Source organism: Echeneis naucrates, chromosome 2 (genome assembly GCF_900963305.1).
Source record: "Echeneis naucrates chromosome 2, fEcheNa1.1, whole genome shotgun sequence".
Classification (NCBI taxonomy): Eukaryota; Metazoa; Chordata; class Actinopteri; order Carangiformes; family Echeneidae; genus Echeneis; species Echeneis naucrates.
In genome coordinates this window covers 4,639,206-4,655,597 of record NC_042512.1, presented here as the reverse complement: position 1 = coordinate 4,655,597, position 16,392 = coordinate 4,639,206, and the positions used below count along the sequence as shown (strand labels likewise).

The 16,392-nt window shown below is 40.3% G+C and overlaps 1 long non-coding RNA gene and 5 other non-coding genes across 6 annotated transcripts; 3 read left to right on the top strand and 3 right to left on the bottom strand.

Annotated features, from left to right (window-relative positions):
* The first annotated feature begins 2,646 nt into the window (after nt 1-2,646).
* On the top strand, nt 2,647-2,728 carry trnas-aga (transfer RNA serine (anticodon AGA)). Its single transcript has one exon. It is a non-coding gene; the product is annotated as a tRNA-Ser (tRNA).
* Nucleotides 2,729-3,647: 919 nt separating this feature from the next.
* trnaf-gaa (transfer RNA phenylalanine (anticodon GAA)) lies at nt 3,648-3,720 on the bottom strand. Its single transcript has one exon. It is a non-coding gene; the product is annotated as a tRNA-Phe (tRNA).
* A 1,412-nt stretch (nt 3,721-5,132) lies between these two features.
* Nucleotides 5,133-5,204, top strand: trnaq-uug (transfer RNA glutamine (anticodon UUG)). The gene has a single exon. It is a non-coding gene; the product is annotated as a tRNA-Gln (tRNA).
* Nucleotides 5,205-7,084: 1,880 nt separating this feature from the next.
* trnad-guc (transfer RNA aspartic acid (anticodon GUC)) lies at nt 7,085-7,156 on the bottom strand. The gene has a single exon. It is a non-coding gene; the product is annotated as a tRNA-Asp (tRNA).
* Nucleotides 7,157-8,455: 1,299 nt separating this feature from the next.
* trnat-agu (transfer RNA threonine (anticodon AGU)) lies at nt 8,456-8,529 on the bottom strand. The gene has a single exon. It is a non-coding gene; the product is annotated as a tRNA-Thr (tRNA).
* A 6,541-nt stretch (nt 8,530-15,070) lies between these two features.
* Nucleotides 15,071-16,091, top strand: LOC115053167 (uncharacterized). Its single transcript, XR_003841423.1, has 3 exons — nt 15,071-15,134; nt 15,750-15,917; nt 16,040-16,091. It is a non-coding gene; the product is annotated as an uncharacterized LOC115053167 (long non-coding RNA).
* Nucleotides 16,092-16,392: the final 301 nt, after the last annotated feature.

Sequence of the window (16,392 nt, the reverse complement as noted above, 5' to 3'; positions counted from 1 at the left end):
GGAGACCAGGAACCCTGTGAGGCCGTTTCAGGTGAAGAGTGAGGATGAAGAGATGAATGAACCGGCCAGGAGCTGTGATCCACAGAGTCCTCTTCAACCAGATCCAGATCCAGAGGAAGAGGTCTCAGACTCCTCTGATACTGAAATCAGTGAGAATGATTCTAATGAAACCAGAGTGGCCCAGTTAGATGTGAAAATAGATGAAGGTGATGTAAATGTTATAGGATGTGACAGTAATGAAAAACCCATCAGCTGCCCTGAGTGTGGGAAAACGTTTAAAAAAAAGTGGGATCTGAAGAGTCACAAGGTAGTCCACAAAGGGGAGAGACTGTTCTGCTGTGATGTTTGTGGGAAATTTTTTTTGAAGAAGGCCCATCTTAGGTCTCACATGGTAGTTCACTCAGAAGAGAGACCGTGTGGCTGCTCATTTTGTGGCAAAAGATTTAAGCGACGGGATATTCTAAAACTACACATGGCAGTCCACACAGGGGAGAGACTGTTCTGCTGTGATGTTTGTGGGAAAAGGTTTAAACTACAGAACACCCTTAAATCACACATGGTAATCCACACAGAAGAGAAACCCTTCAGCTGTGATATTTGTGGGAAAAGGTTTAAACGAAAGAGAAGCTTAGACATGCACATGACGGTCCATACAGGAGAGAGACCCTTCAGCTGTGATGTTTGTGGGAAAAGGTTTAAAGTACAGACAATCCTTAAAGCACACATGGTAGTCCACACAGGAGAGAGACCCTTCAGCTGTGATGTTTGTGGGAAAAGGTTTAAACTACAGAAAATCCTTAAAGCACACATGGTAGTCCACACAGAAGAGAAACCCTTCAGCTGTGATATTTGTGGGAAAAGGTTTAAAGTACAGACAATCCTTAAAGCACACATGGTAGTCCACACAGGAGAGAGACCCTTCAGCTGTGATGTTTGTGGGAAAAGGTTTAAACTACAGAAAATCCTTAAAGCACACATGGTAGTCCACACAGAAGAGAAACCCTTCAGCTGTGATATTTGTGGCAAAACATTTAAACTAAGGCGAAACCTGAAATTTCACATGGAGGCCCATACAGAGGGGAAACCGTTTGGTTGTGACAAATGTTAAGAAGAGAAAGACCAAAGCAGGTGACTGCAGGATCTTTGCTGGTTGACCAAAAGTAAACTGTAACATGTTTGGTAATTTGTTTTTACTTTTGCTTTGTTGTTTTTTGTCCTCACTGATTTGTGTTTGAGTCAGTGACATATATACCAGAAAAAAAGGTTTTGTCAAAGAATTTCAATAAAACGCATAAAAAATTGTGACTTTTGTTCTGCTAATTCATCTTTATAGAAACATGTGCTTTTGTTTTTTGTTTTTTTTATTTGCCATCAGAAATTATGTGACAATTTGTTGTATTATGCCTAAAATATGCTGTGATGAAACTGAAAATGGATTAAACCTGTAAGTTACTCACTTTATCAGAACTAAACTGTGATCCATTGTAGTTTTGTGAAAATGAGCATTGAGCATTATTTTCTAAATCATCGCTCAAAGTGAGACCTATGCTGTCGGTCTATCAACATATTTTCTACTTATTGTGACATACTTTGCTATAAAGTTCTAACAATATTTGTCACTCTGTGATGCTGTTTTCTATGTATTCCATGAATGTTTTCAGATTTTATCATTCATAACAGACTCTGGCTGGCAGAAATGAGATCCACAGGTCACAGTAAGGTCACAGGGATGCTTTGGTACCGAAGAGAGCTCATAAAAATATCACTTGAGCAGAAAACAGGAACCGAAGGAATGTCAAAAAAAAAAATCTGCATCAGTGAAACATTCATTCATACGTGAGGACATCAAGTATATTGTGACACCCATGAATATGTGCTCACACTATACAGTTTAATTGTTTCAGTTTTGATGTGTTTATTGTGACAGCAGAGCCTTTTTTCAGTTAATTTTGGATATTTGGAGTCAATCCCTGATTTTTGCAACAAGGGGGCATCACCTCTGTAGTCAGTCGGTTTGATGAGGCTGCTATTCAACTCTCACCATCAGTGCAACACATTGCCTGTTGCCTGTCTCATCATTTTTCCGTTCTTTGGAGAACAAATTTAATCTGTCTACAAACCTGAAGCCAGGGTCTGTTCCATGAACACGACATGCTGATGTTCGTACAGTTGTGCTGTCCTTTTCCTCGACTTTGGTTTCACCAGAACCATGAAATATAGTTTGAGAGTTTGTGAGGTTGGATGCTGCACGCTGACTGGTTGTGTGTCCAGGATGCTTCAAGGACATCTTTCTGGTACTCTCTCCTCCTAACGTTTGGACGCAGCTTTGAGGAGACACAAAATGTAAGACATGTGGCATTAGTGCAGTGAAGCTAGCAGATGTATGTGGTTGTGTAGCCGAGCGGTCCAAGACGCTGGATTCTCCAGTGGCCACCGTCACTTTGAGTCACCGAAGTGGAAAAGATCCTTCTTGACGACAGTGTTGTGCTTTGCCTACATCTGAGCTGAAGATACAAATAAAATAATCTAAATCGGCTTTTATTTTGAAATGCTTGTGTGGTGCGACAGCTCCTGTTCTTTCTGTAGCTCAAAGCGTTAAGGAGTTCAAACACAGCAAAACATATTAAATGATAAAAATGAAGATGTGTTGTTGTGGCCGAGTGGTTAATGCGATGGACTAGAAATCCATTGGGGTTTCCCCGTGCAGGTTCAAATCCTGCCAACAATGTTTACTTCCTTTTATGGACCAAGTTTCCCATTTGGGGAGAGACACAGCTGAGTGCTGTTTTTAGGACTCATCTAAGAGGAGGAGAGCACTCACTGGTGCTCAGTTATCATTATCAAGGCCGGTGATAGGGACACACCTTTAGTTCCACTTCCAGGTCATGGAAGCAATAATGAGAAGTCATTTCCACTGTGTGCTGTGCTGAAATAGCTCATTTGGGAGAGCGTTAGATTGAAGATTTAAAGGTCCCTGTTTCAATCCCGGGTTTCAGCAGCTATTGTGGGTCCTTTTAAAGACATTCCCTGAGCTTTGTTTTTTAATTATGGAGTTAAAGTCACTTAGTGTAACACATCACAGATTCTGTCTTCTCCATGAACACCTTTTATACCAGGCATTGTTTCTTAAAACAATGACTTAACTTTTTGCTACAGAAAAAACAAGAACAACCATGGAAGCATTTCAAAAAGAAAGCCAATTTTGATTGTTTTATCTGTATCTTCAGCTCAGTCCCCACTTTAGAAACTCAACATGACAGGATGAAGGTGGAGGTGACTGGATGTAAGATCATATCACATTATGCACAGCTTGGGCTGTTGGCGGGATTCAAACCTACGCCTCTGAAGAGACTGGAGCCTAAATCCAGCGCCTTGGACCGCTCGGCCACACCACACACATTTGTATAGAATAAGAACTAAGGAAAGGTTCTCCAACTTAAACAGGTTCATTTCAATGTTGTGTGTTGTGTTCTTGTGTGTCCAAAAGGCGCCTTTGACAGCCTTTTGGACACACAACCAGTCAGCGTGACGCATCCACCCTCACAATATTTCATGGTGTGGTTGAAAGAGGAGGGAGAATATTGGAAATGTAGGTTAAAAAAAAAAAAAAAAACAGAGTTTGAACCTCACTCAGGTACCACCTCCGATGCCGAAACTCAGGATTGAACCAGGGACCTTTAGATCTTCAGTCTAACGCTCTCCCAACTGAGCTATTTCGGCTGGATGGCACCATTTCTGCTGGATGTTCTGCGACAGTTCTGCTTGTTTTTGCCCATTAACACTGCTCTTTAACCCTCCTGTTGTTTTCACCCCCCGCCCATTATTTAGTGTTCCTGGTCTGTTTTAACTTCCCCTCAATGAAAACAAAAAATATTAATAACCACCTTCATTGTGGGACTTTGGAGAAGTGGAGAAATAAAATAATAATCTAAATTGGCTTTTATTTTGAAATGCTTGTGTGGTTACTGTTCTTGTTCTTTCTGCAGCTCAGATGGAAAGCTGTGTCCAAATGTTTGGAGCGGAGAATGGCAAAAAGATGTCCTTTTTCTTTCACCTCTACTGCTGTAAGGTGTGTTTGGGGACAAAGGTATTTTGGTCAACTTTTGACCGCCCACACTTTTAAAAGACTAAAATTCCTTTCATATCTGCATGAACACCCACACCTCCCTGGTTACATGGTGTAATGGTTAGCACTCTGGACTCTGAATCCAGCTATCCGAGTTCAAGTCTTGGTGGAACATGAGTCTTACCAACGGAACACTGAGAGTCCTGAAAGAAAAACTGCCACTCTGTCCTTTGAAAATGGAAACAACCTCCTTTTGTCCACTCTACACATATGACTGCATGCAAATTGTCGGATGAAGCCTCCTCTCTGCTTTATCTTCAGCAAGAAAATGTAAAATAAAATTAATTTTAGAAGTGAGCTGAAAGAAAAGGAGCAATTCTGAAAACAAGTTCAGGAAGTTGTGCATTCACCACTCGAGAGTTTTGAAATGAAATGAAAATCAGATTTTATCCCCATTTATATTTATAACTGTAAACTACGATCTCTTAAAGTTAAATGTAAAATCAATCGAAGAGTACATCCAAACTTATACGTTGACTCGGGTAGTAATTTCTTCTCATGCTGTTTCTCCTTTGCTACTGCAGCTGTTACATTTACGGCGAAACGTGCTCATCCTCTCCATGGGCCTGCATTAAGACCTCCAACTCCACTGTGTTGAAATAACTGGATCTCCATTGATGATGGCTTTTTATAGAGGTTGTGCACACGTGCAACTCAACGTGAACATGAACCAACTAAGATCAACTGTTCTGGAACCGGATACTCAGATTTTCAAAGAGAGTCTGAGAGTAGAGTCTGTCTTGTAAATAGGACATCCTGCATCCAAACCCCAGCAGTGCTTCGCTCTCAGTGGAGTTCCTCCTCATCACCTCAACTAAGCAGAAAGTCATCTCTGCAGTAAACGTAAAACGTCTGTATCTGTATCGTAGAAGAAGTAAACATTTTACATTTTCTTGCAAAAGAAAAAAAACCACAGAAGCACACATTCACCATTTAAGAAGTGGAGACGGTTTGGCTCCATCAGTGACATCCCTCGACACTGGAACCTCAAACTAGCACCTAGCAGGGTTCCATGGTGTAATGGTTAGCACTCTGGACTTTGAATCCAGTGATCTGAGTTCAAGTCTCGGTGGAACCTCTGTCTTCTGATTTAGTGGGATAGTGACTACATATAACAGTAACTCCACTCTCCCCAAAAACAGTGATCCACCCCTGAGCAGAGAGGAGGCTTCATGAAACAGTTTCTCTTTTCACCTGCTGCAGCAGCTCAGAGCCTCTGTGCTTCAGTAAAGGTCCAAAGAGGATGTAGCTCAGTGGTAGAGGATTCAAACCCAGGAGACAGGTACTTTGACCAGCTAAGCCACAGAGCCACTCTGAAGTACATGTATATACAGAGGATCTGGTGATGGAAGTGTAATGTGTATACTGCAGCTGAGGTTGATGGTAAAGTGATTTGTTTTAATGTCGGACTCTGCATCTACCTGAACCTGTTTGACTGCAGATTTGCATTTTCATTTGGACCCCAGGAAGAGTAGCTGCTGCCTCAGTGACAGCTAACGGGGATCCTAACAAGTGATAAACTATAAACAGACATTTCCAATCATCATCAAAATGTATTCTTTCATCAAATGTTCCTAAACTTCTATTAAAGGCAGCATTATTGCAGCAGTCAGCACCGTCGTACAGTGTTGGGGAAGTTACTTTAAAATGGAATCAGTGACAGATTACTAATCACTGTAAAAGGGATGAAACAGAACTATTTCATTCCTTCAAAAAGCTATAAGATAAATATATTCAACCACTTTTTGATTCCTGACCTGTTCCAAAGTGAATTGCTTATCAGACAGCCCCCCATTTCAGGTGCATGTGATTACACTGAAATAATATCAAAGATTTGTTTTATTTCATTTTATTCCATTCAGAAAGTAAAAATAATATATTTTATGACATCATTACACACAGTGACATATTTCAAGTGTTTATTTCTTTTAATATTGATCATTGCGGTAAAAGCTGTAGTACAGGAAGTGTCCTGGGTTGAAATCCCAGTCGAGCCCATAATGTCTTGTAGCCAACAGAAGTGCCTCACTCTCATGACTCTTAACAAAGTTTGTCTCCTATGAAAAGGCACTCACCAATTTCCTTCTGCTAAACACAGGACCGTGCATTTACATTTTCTCTTGTCTACTGTAGCCAGGGCCTCAAAGCCTCGGTCTAAACACCTTGTCCTTTGGGCCATGTGGGGTCTGAGTGTGGCCCATTTTAATGTCCTGTTGTCAGTTTATTGTCTGTTCTTGTCATATTTCATTGCTTCAACATTCATCAGGATGAAGGCAGCATCAAGCAGCAGAGGTTTCTGTAAAATGGACACAGTTAGGGAACCCTCAGTCTTCTGATCCGAAATCAGACGCACCATGGAACCAGAAGGGGTTGTCTGGGACTAAACTAAACAGAGCAGGTCCCTGGTGGGCTTCGAAGCCATTCACTTATTGTCACATCTGCCCCAGTGGCCTAATGGATAAGGCACTGGCCTCCTAAGCCAGGGATTGTGGGTTCCATCTGGGGTGGTTTACAGCAAAGCACACAAAGCCCCCGTGAAATCCTCCACAAACTGAAGGACTCTCCACCTGGAGCAGAGGACCAGACATCAACAACACAACAGTCTGTGATCTGACTTCATTCATTTTAACATTAGAAAAAAGCTGCTGATGATTATTTTAATTTCTGTGTTTATATTCAACAATGTATTTGAAGTTGATATCTTTCTATAATAATCCATCATGGACCGCTGGACACTTTCATATCAGTAAATCCACCGTGTTTTAAAGAAGTTCAGAGTGTTTCAGAGTTTCTGACATGATACAGACAGACAGAGAGAGAAGAGTCCCGACACTCCCTGATCTCACCGCGGGGTGGTCACGTGGTTCATGAGCTACAACGGAGTCCTGTGGGTGTGTGGCCATTTTGTTTACTTCTATCACTCTGGTTAATAACATATTATAGAAAAACACACGTGCTCTCTCCGTCGGGGAATCGAACCCCGGTCTTCCGCGTGACAGGCAGAGATACTGTCCACTATACTAACGAGGAGCTGCGAAGAGACTTTTAGTGTGTGATGTAAACATGACAACCACTACACTACAGAAACTGCACTCATTCATTTGGAGCGAACGTGAGAGAGTGACGTATGAATCTGTGTCGCGTGGGAGATCAATGAAAGGCAGGAAATGCCTTTGATCTCCAGTGACGTCACACAGTCTCGTTGTGGAGTTGTGCATCAGTGAAACATTCATTCATACACGAGGACATCACGTATATTGTTGGAATAGAAAATCTTATTTTTTCTGTGTGTGCTCCTGAGAAAGAGGCTCAAATCCAAACCCAGGAGACAGAAGTTGAGTGAGTCAGTGAGGAAGAAGCTGCTCGTTCTCCTTCAACAGTTTGATCTGAGGAAAAGTCACTTCCTCTTTTCAGGAATCAACTTCTACCATCTGTCCACTAGATGGAGATAACTGAGCATCAACTGAGAACTGAGTTCTTCATCATCTGGAAACAGACAGCATTGTTTTCTTCACCTGGAGCTCTTTGTTCAAATCTACATTGAGATTCAGAGCCAAATGTTTTTCCTTTCCTGGATTTACTTCATCATTTCAGTCACTCTGGATTCAGCTGACAAATGCAAAATACAACCAACATTTAAGTGATGACGTGTTGAAACAAAACTTTATTGATTCAATCTGGTCAGCAGAATATAACTTGATGAAATCATCATTTCAACATTAAACTGGAAAAAAACTCAGCAGCTGTACATGCAGTGACTAGTTCTCCTGCTCAGGTATCGTCTCTCAGGGCATCATGTGTTGTCTTTTTTGTGTCTTTGTGTCCGATGCTTCACAGCTCACAGGCCAAAGTACGTGCTGGCCTTCATGGCTCACCTGTACAGATCAGAGAGCTCAGCTTGCTGCAGAGCTGTTATAACGCTCCAAAGCAGGAGGTGGAAATGACTTTTCCTGTTTCAGTGATGGAGCAAAAAGTCACTGTGTGTTTGTTTCTTTTAATATTGATCATTGTAACCTACAGCTGATGAAAACCCAAAAGTAGTTTTTTTTTTCTTCAACAAGGAACTGCTGGGATGTAAACACAGGCTGCTTTAACCAGCTGACAGCATTGGCTGTGGAATCATTCAGCCTGTTATCGGCTGAAGTCCACAGCACTGTACTCAGCTGTTTTTGTTGGATAGTACCTGGTTTGGTTTCACCTCTTCCACAAAACTCCAGGATGTGCCAAAGGGAGACATGAAGACTGTGCAATTAACTGATTGGTCAGAGAATTTTAATGGAACTCCTGCAGAAGAAGTTACATGAGTTTTTCCTCAACAACCTTAAACTGAGGTGCTGCTGGGATTTGAACCGAGGATTTCCTATTTACTAGACAGGCGCTTTGACCAACTAAGCCACAGCACCACGCTGAAGTCTAAAGATGTACAGAGGATCTTAAAATATTTCAACATAAGTAACTGATCATCATCACTCTTACCAAATTTTGTCTCCTGTGAAAAGCAGCCAATCACCAAATTTCCTTCTCCCAAACACAGCATGAGCCATAAAATTACTACTGCGCTTGCTTCACTTGTCACCATCCTGCAGTTAACACAACCAGACTGATATACTACAATAATGATTAAGAATCACATGTAGACTACTGTCTGATTCATATTTGGCTCAGAGCACTTTAAACACGCTTGCAAGACAACCAAGTTCATGCCACAGACATTCTAGTCCCACTGATGGAAATCCAAATTGAAGTCGGCCAGGATGCAACGTCTTTGAAAGGAATGCTAAACTTTTGTACAAGTAAAGACGGGCTTCCTCCCCATCGGGGAATGTAACCACAGTCTTCCATGTGACAGAGCGAAGACACTGTGCAGTCGACTTTGACTTCCGTTCCTTTGCAGAAACACAATCGAAAAACAAAGTTGCTTCTGCTCAGTTTTGTGCTAAAGACCTTTTAAATGTGAGGCAACCATGACAACTACTCCACTACAGAAACTGACAATGTAGGAGCTGCACCCTGAGTTATACCTGTTGTATCTTTCAGTTTTTTTTAAGCCTCATCTGAAACCCCATTCAATGCAATCTGACTTCTTTCAAAAACCATGGACCCGCCCCCCTGGTGGGCATCAGATAGACTCCAGGTGGAAGTCTTACTTTTTTTTGTTTATTGGCTCACTATATGCCAATATAGAAAGAAGCGGGACTTGAGAGTTTGTGAGGTTGGATGCTGCACGCTGACTGGTTGTGTGTCCGGGACGCTTCAAGGACATCTTTTCTGCCATTCTCTGCTCCAAACATTTGGACACAGCTTTGAGGAGTTAGAAAATGTGAGACATGTGGCATTATTGCAGTGAAGCTGACTAATGTGTGTGGTAGTGTGGCCGAGCAGTCCAAGGCGCTGGAAATCACATACAGTCCTCCACGCTACCAACTGAGCTACGAAAGGGAGCCACTAAAAACGTGTTTGATTCTCAGCTTATGTGTTATGTGTTATGTTAGAAACTCTGCTGCTTGTAATATAAAACACAGCTGCTCTCCATGTGATACAACAGTGGTCACCTCCTGTCTGTCGGCAGACTCATCACCGTGGATGAGGCCGATGAAAAGGATGACCTTTGAACCAGCAACCTCAGGATTTCAGCTGTTAGCCTCTACAGGCCTCCACACTACCAACTGAGCCACACATGACACCCTGAGAGACGATACCTGAGCAGGAGAACGAGTCACTGCATGTACAGCTGCTTCTTATCTGGAGTTTTTTTCTGTCATCTATAATAAAGTAGAAAAGAGACACAGCTCCACAGTAACAGAGGTGTGCTGCTGTAACGCTGAGTGCTGGATTCATGTTCAGTTTATGGTTTTAGAATCAGTGATGCATTCATGTAGAAACATCAGTTTAATGTTGCTGATCTCATCAGGTTATATTCTGCTGACCAGACTGAATCAATAAAGTTTTATTTCGTGGGATAGATTGTTTGAAGGAGCCGTCAGCTCCAAATAGTCCGAATATTTCCGGATGCCGGAAAACGGCCCATAACAGACTCTCAGAACAGGTCGAGCGGGACGGAAAATAACGCGAAGTGTATTTTCAAAAACAAAACACACCTGGACGGGGACAGACCTGAAATCAACAGGTCATCCCGTTGACTCCATGGACGAGGAGACCAAATCACAGAATAATCCATCATCCGCCACATCCGGTAAAGACACCCATAAAAAGGATGCAGCGTGGAATACCAAAGCAGGAGTAAGTGGAGGGATGATAAATTACTGATTTGACCCAATAAATATCATCTGGTTCTCTTTATATTTATCGGTGAGAGTACGGAGGAGTTCTGGAGACATTCCGCATCCAGTGGAATCCGGTTACACCCATAACAGAGGAAACACACACAATAGACGGAACACACACACACACACACACACACACTCAGATGGGACCACCTGATTTCCAGTAACCGCAGCAGCTGAGAGGAAAAGTGTTCAGAGTTCAGCCTCCATTTTGAAGCTGTCGGAGCAGAAGCAGGGAAACTGAAGGCTGAGGCCGGTGAGTGTTAACATTATTATTATTTCACTGTCAGTTTGTCCCTGTGGACTGTGGAGGGACGAAGACTCACAGTGGACTTCTGAGACACTGAGACACTGAGACATGGAGGTCAGAGTTCACTTTGACGAACAGAGAAAAACTCCAGCTGAGCTGAGAACAGACCGTAATGTCTGATAGTATCAAAGGATGAAGGATCATGTTATTGTCCCATATTTTCCGATATACTGTCAGATATACATGTCTATATATTGTCTTTAGTTTTTTCATGGAAGCTGCAGTTAAAGTTCACCTTCACTCATCAGCTGCATGAAGATCAGTTCGACCATCAGGTAACATAACCAACAGCCTTCATCCTGTTTGTGTCAGTGAATGTTGAACTGATTTAAACACAGATTGTCAAGTCAACAAAATGGGAATATTCAAAGATTTAGCTATATTTATGTATAAAATACTGAACTTCACTCCATCTCACTACTACAAATCAAAAAATGACATAAGATATTTATATTTACAAATTTTCTTTGAAAACTGACAGTTTGATGCTCATATCTGAGACCATGATGATCATTTTCAACCAGCTACCTTCTCAGATATATAAAGAAGACTAACTAACTGAGAAGGGCTGTTGAAGAGTTGAAGAACATGACAAAAAGACAGGAAGATAGACAAAGTGATAAAAGAACACAAACTGCTCAGTTCTGTTTAATGTTCACTATTAAAGGAAACTGTTATATTAATTTAAATGTTGCAGTCAGTGAATGTTTTAATCGTGATGATGAACCATCAAACTCCTCACAGCTCCCTGTTCAGATTCCAGATAAAGAGGGTTGGTTGTGGATGATGTGGTGACTTCGTAACAAGATCTCTTCAAATGTTTGTGATAAAGACATGAACTTACTGCTGAAAACATCAGCATGATATCAGTTAAACCAGCAGAATATCATCTGACAACTCACTTGAACTGAAGATAGTGAAGTCTGAGGAATTCTTTTTTTTTTTAATAAGAATGAATATAATTATATCCTGAGTAAATGTCACTGTGCACTTTAATAATAATAATGATGATAAGGATCTTTATACAAATAAACAGAAACATGCATGATCTACATCATACAGATTATTATTCTGTGTGATTGCGATAGATCATCAAGTGTAGAGAGCAGCAGGGTCCCCTCTCCTCCTCCAGCAGCATCGCACACTAATATTGTGAGCAGTAATGTATTTCTACGCAGCAGATTTAGATCAGACTGCTTCTTTTTCATTCCCCCAACAATCTGTCGCTCAGGACTAACAGTGTTCTCTTTTAAAGTTACTTTCTGCCATCCACCTTGTTTCATTTAGGTCAGAACTTGGGCTTTCAAAAAATGTGTGTTTTATTTTGTCATTTGATCAATCATTGTTTCCTCTTCAGTAAAATTGAGCTTTTACGTTTTTGCTTACTTATTCAATCATGAAAATCTTCCTAAAGAAAAATACTAAACTAAATGCAAACCAAACAATTGAGGTGTGTTGGTTTCACCATCTAGTGGACAGATAGTAGAACTTCATTACATCCTGTTTGTTTCTTATAAGGAGGAAGAAAAGTTGAGTAATGAAAAAGTGAAGAACGAGCAGCTACATGTTTTCCGAACACACAAAGCTGGAATGTGTGTAAATCAACCTGAAGTGAGTTCAGCAGGTGAGAATCTGTATATTTCTGAACAGCAGGATCACTGTGATCACATTGTGCTTGTTGATTTAGATTTTTATGTTACTTTTGGCAGCAGTTTGATTATAATCTGAGTTTATTGATGGAGGTTCCTCAGAACTAGTCAACTGGCTAAGAGGCCTCTGAACTCGGTTTGACTTCAATTTCCTCGGTTCATTTTTCTTACAATGCATTTAGAAACAATAAGAATCAAGGACAGCACTTACAGTTTGATTTCTCCATACTCCATTTCTCCACACTGTGACTAATTTAATGTAATATGTTCCCACATTGTTTATCACCATCTAGTGGACTTCATCACATCATGTTTGTTTCCTGTAATGAGGAAGAAAACTGGTTCAGTAACATTAATGTAAAATCTTTCCATATTGTTCCAGAGTAAAGATGAGCCAACAATAATTTCTTAGGATATTTTATATTGTTATATTACTATATATTGTTTATATTGCATTTTTTTTTTATTGTTTATCACTTTAATCCAAGAGAACACTGATTGAAAACATGTAATATTCAAGTCTATGTCTCCTGAAAGCATTGTCTCAGCTCTGTTGCTGAGACAAAACCAAAAGACATGGAAGTGGAGAGTTTTTTTTAAACTGGAGACAGTCGAGAAGACGGTGATGATGAAAAGAGATGTCGGTTTAAAGTTGAAGCAAACAACAAAATACAAAAAAAAAAAAAAATAGGAAACACTTGCCCCTGGACATTTATGTTTTGTCTTGTTTTTACATAATTTTCCTCTTTATTACATTATATTGTCCTCTTTGGCAATTACTGAGGTATACAAATATTGACATTGAAGTAATGAAGAAATCCAGATTTCTGATGGCTCCATCTGTTGGTTGAACTCAGAATGACATAGTTATTGTTGTTGGCTCTGAATGATTTGTTTTCTCACTCACTCTCATTCATCTTCATCCTCTTTTATCCGTATCCGGGTTGCTGCGCTGCTGGAGCCAATCCCAGCTCACATTGGGCAAGGGGACAGGTCACCAGTCCATTGCAGGGACAACACATAAGGACAAACAGAGACAAACAACCACTCACACCTACAGTGAATTTAACATCACCAGTTAACCTGTACATGCATGTCTTTGGACGATGGGAGGAAACCAGAGTACCCAGAGGAAACCACGCAGACTCTTAACTGCTTACTGATATTTTAAAATTTTATCCATGCTTAGAAATTCACATTGTTGCAGCACATTTACATCTTCGTCTGCTGAGTTGAGGGTCGGGACATTAGAGGTGTTGTTGCAGAATCACAGCACCATCCCAAAGAGTCCTCTGGCACTGATTTGGTTTCTAACACAGGTTAGAACAGTTTCACCTCACTAAAGCTTTTAATAATTGAACTCTGAAGTTATGAGGATGTGACTTTTCCTCAGCTCAAACAGACACCAGGACTGATGAGGGAGAACAAGCAGCTTCTTCTCTTCACATGAAGCTGGAAAGTGTCAGAAAGTCTCCCTGAAGTGAGTTCAGCAGGTGAGAATCTGTAAATGTGTGAACAGGATCACTGTGATCACACTGTGCTGACAACAGTAGACATGTTTATTTACCTTCCTTCCTTTCTTCCTATTTACAGACTGAATCTATCAATATTTTATCTGGAATTCACAGTGAATATATATATGATATAAAGTAAGATTCTTAGACTTAGTAAACTCAAGATTTTAAATCACCAGAGTTAAAACAGATTAAATTTTTTTAAAGGTGTTTAAGTGGTCACCACAAATTAATCTTAATTGAAGCAGAAACCTTTATCAACTTTCTTGATATGGCTGAATTTGATTTCCTAGCTGAGCACGTCAGAACTGGTCTGATACTTTGGATGAACTTGGATGAGTAAATTGAACTCTGACTGTTAATGGTCCACTCTGAGCATTTCCAGATACAGTGAATGCACTGAAGGTTTGTTTTTATTGTTGGGAATCAATTGAGGCAAATCTTTACATTGTCACAAGTTATTTGCTCAATAAGGTGACATGAATTAAATCACAGCGCTGTCAACACATCCCACAGTCAGATACCACCATCTAGTGGGCAGGGAGAAGAAGCACCATCAGATCTGAGATACATTTCTCTGAAACTTGAAGTGATTACTGACAGATCAGACTGATTTCTATGTGAAGTTGTGGAGGCACAGTATTTAAATAATGTGTCAAAGAAAGAAATGTTTAAGATTTATCATATTCATCAGATGAGAGAACCACCTCCTCTGGTCTGGGGTTTCCTGACAGGTCAGACTGGTTTAGTTGTAACATTTGTTTGTTTGTTTTTTTTGGCTTCTGAAGGAATCATTTGGCCTTCCAAAATTTATCTAATTAAAATTCTGGACATTCAAATGTGCCAACCTATGGTGATCATAACTATGTCAAGGTTCAATAATTCTTCAACTTAAAGTAAATGGTGATCTGAGTTTGTTTGAAATTTAGTGCTAATGCCAATGTATAACATTGAAGATTGGAAATAACATGAATCAGGAATTTTCTCTGTTGATAGCAGAATCTGACTGAAATCAAAAAAGAGAGAGAGAAAAGTCAAACATTTTGTTGTTGGGGGTTAAAGGCTGAAGTTAGTGACAGTAATGATGATGATGTGTCCTGTGATGTAAATCCTGTGTTAATGAATCTTTTTGTTGTGTTTGTGTGAAGGTGGAGGCTCAGCTATGAATCAGTGTGAGGACAGAGAGGAGGGAGCCCCTCCCTCTAAAACCACTCTGTGTGGGGAACATGAGAGTCAGACCAAAGCTCAGAGGTGAGATGAGGATCTCTAACTGTCCATCTGTCAGAGCTCAGCACTCAGATCACTGCTCCATCATTATTCACTCTCACTGACACTTACATTTTTTTAATGCTGCTGTTTAGTTTATCCTTGTCTCTATTGGGAGCTCAACCAGGATGTGGAGATTCGTTCATTCATATTCACCAGTCCATCAAAGGACCAACACACAGATACAGACAGAGACAAACAATCTGCCGCACTCACACTCAGACCTACAGACATGGCTGCTGGAGCAACACCACTAACCACGATGCCGCTGTGCTGCCTGCATGTAGAGATATATTTCTTCTTCTTCGTCTTCTTCTTCTTATTATTATTATTATTATTATTATTATTATTATTTGACTTGCACATGTCAGTAATACTCTATGCAAAATACTTCACTTTAGTCAAATGAAAAGCATCCAAACAGTGAAAGTGACATGTAAATGTTATTAAAATGAACAACAACAATAAAAACATTGCACAATATAATATTCTGGCTGATTTGTGGCTATACGAATGAAAACTGGCTGATTTATTTTAAACTGATGATTTTCTGCCCATTTATTTGGTTAATTCTTTTCATGTCAACTCTGTTTCTTCTAGCAACCAGAAGTCAAGACCAGATTCTCCTGTATTGAGCTGTGTGTCCATGAAGAGTGATTGGTCTATGCATCAACCTATTTACTTTAAGGGAGAACAACAGTCTGCTGTATCCAGCTGTGTGTCCATGAAGAGTGATCAGTCTGTGGATGACTTTATCAAAGAAAAAAGGTAAAAGCTGATCATTTGTTGTTGTTTGACTCATTAAAGGTATCAAAGCTTGTCTATCAGTTTCTCTGGTGTTCATAGAAAACTCCTGGAACAAACTGTGTGTTTGTGTCTTTTCTCCTCAGAGTTCAGTCTGACAAACATCATCACACAGACCTGGACTCCATATTTATGGTGTGTAAATGTTCATCCAGTGACTACAACAGACACCAACAAAGACTTGAGTTTGAAGCTGCACTCTTTAGACCAGTAGAGCTTTACTCTGTGACAGACAGGAGTTGAATTGGGATTGAACAGGTTTGGGGTGGGAGAGAGTGGGAGAGGACTGGGAGTTGTAGTTCACCACAGAGCAATAATCCATCAGCCCCAACAGATATGTTCTGTATGAATATGGTCTGTTGGAGACTTTTACAAAACATTTCTGCTCCTTCTTCTTCATCTACAGTGAATCTTAAAGAAAAGTTTATTTACTTCCTAA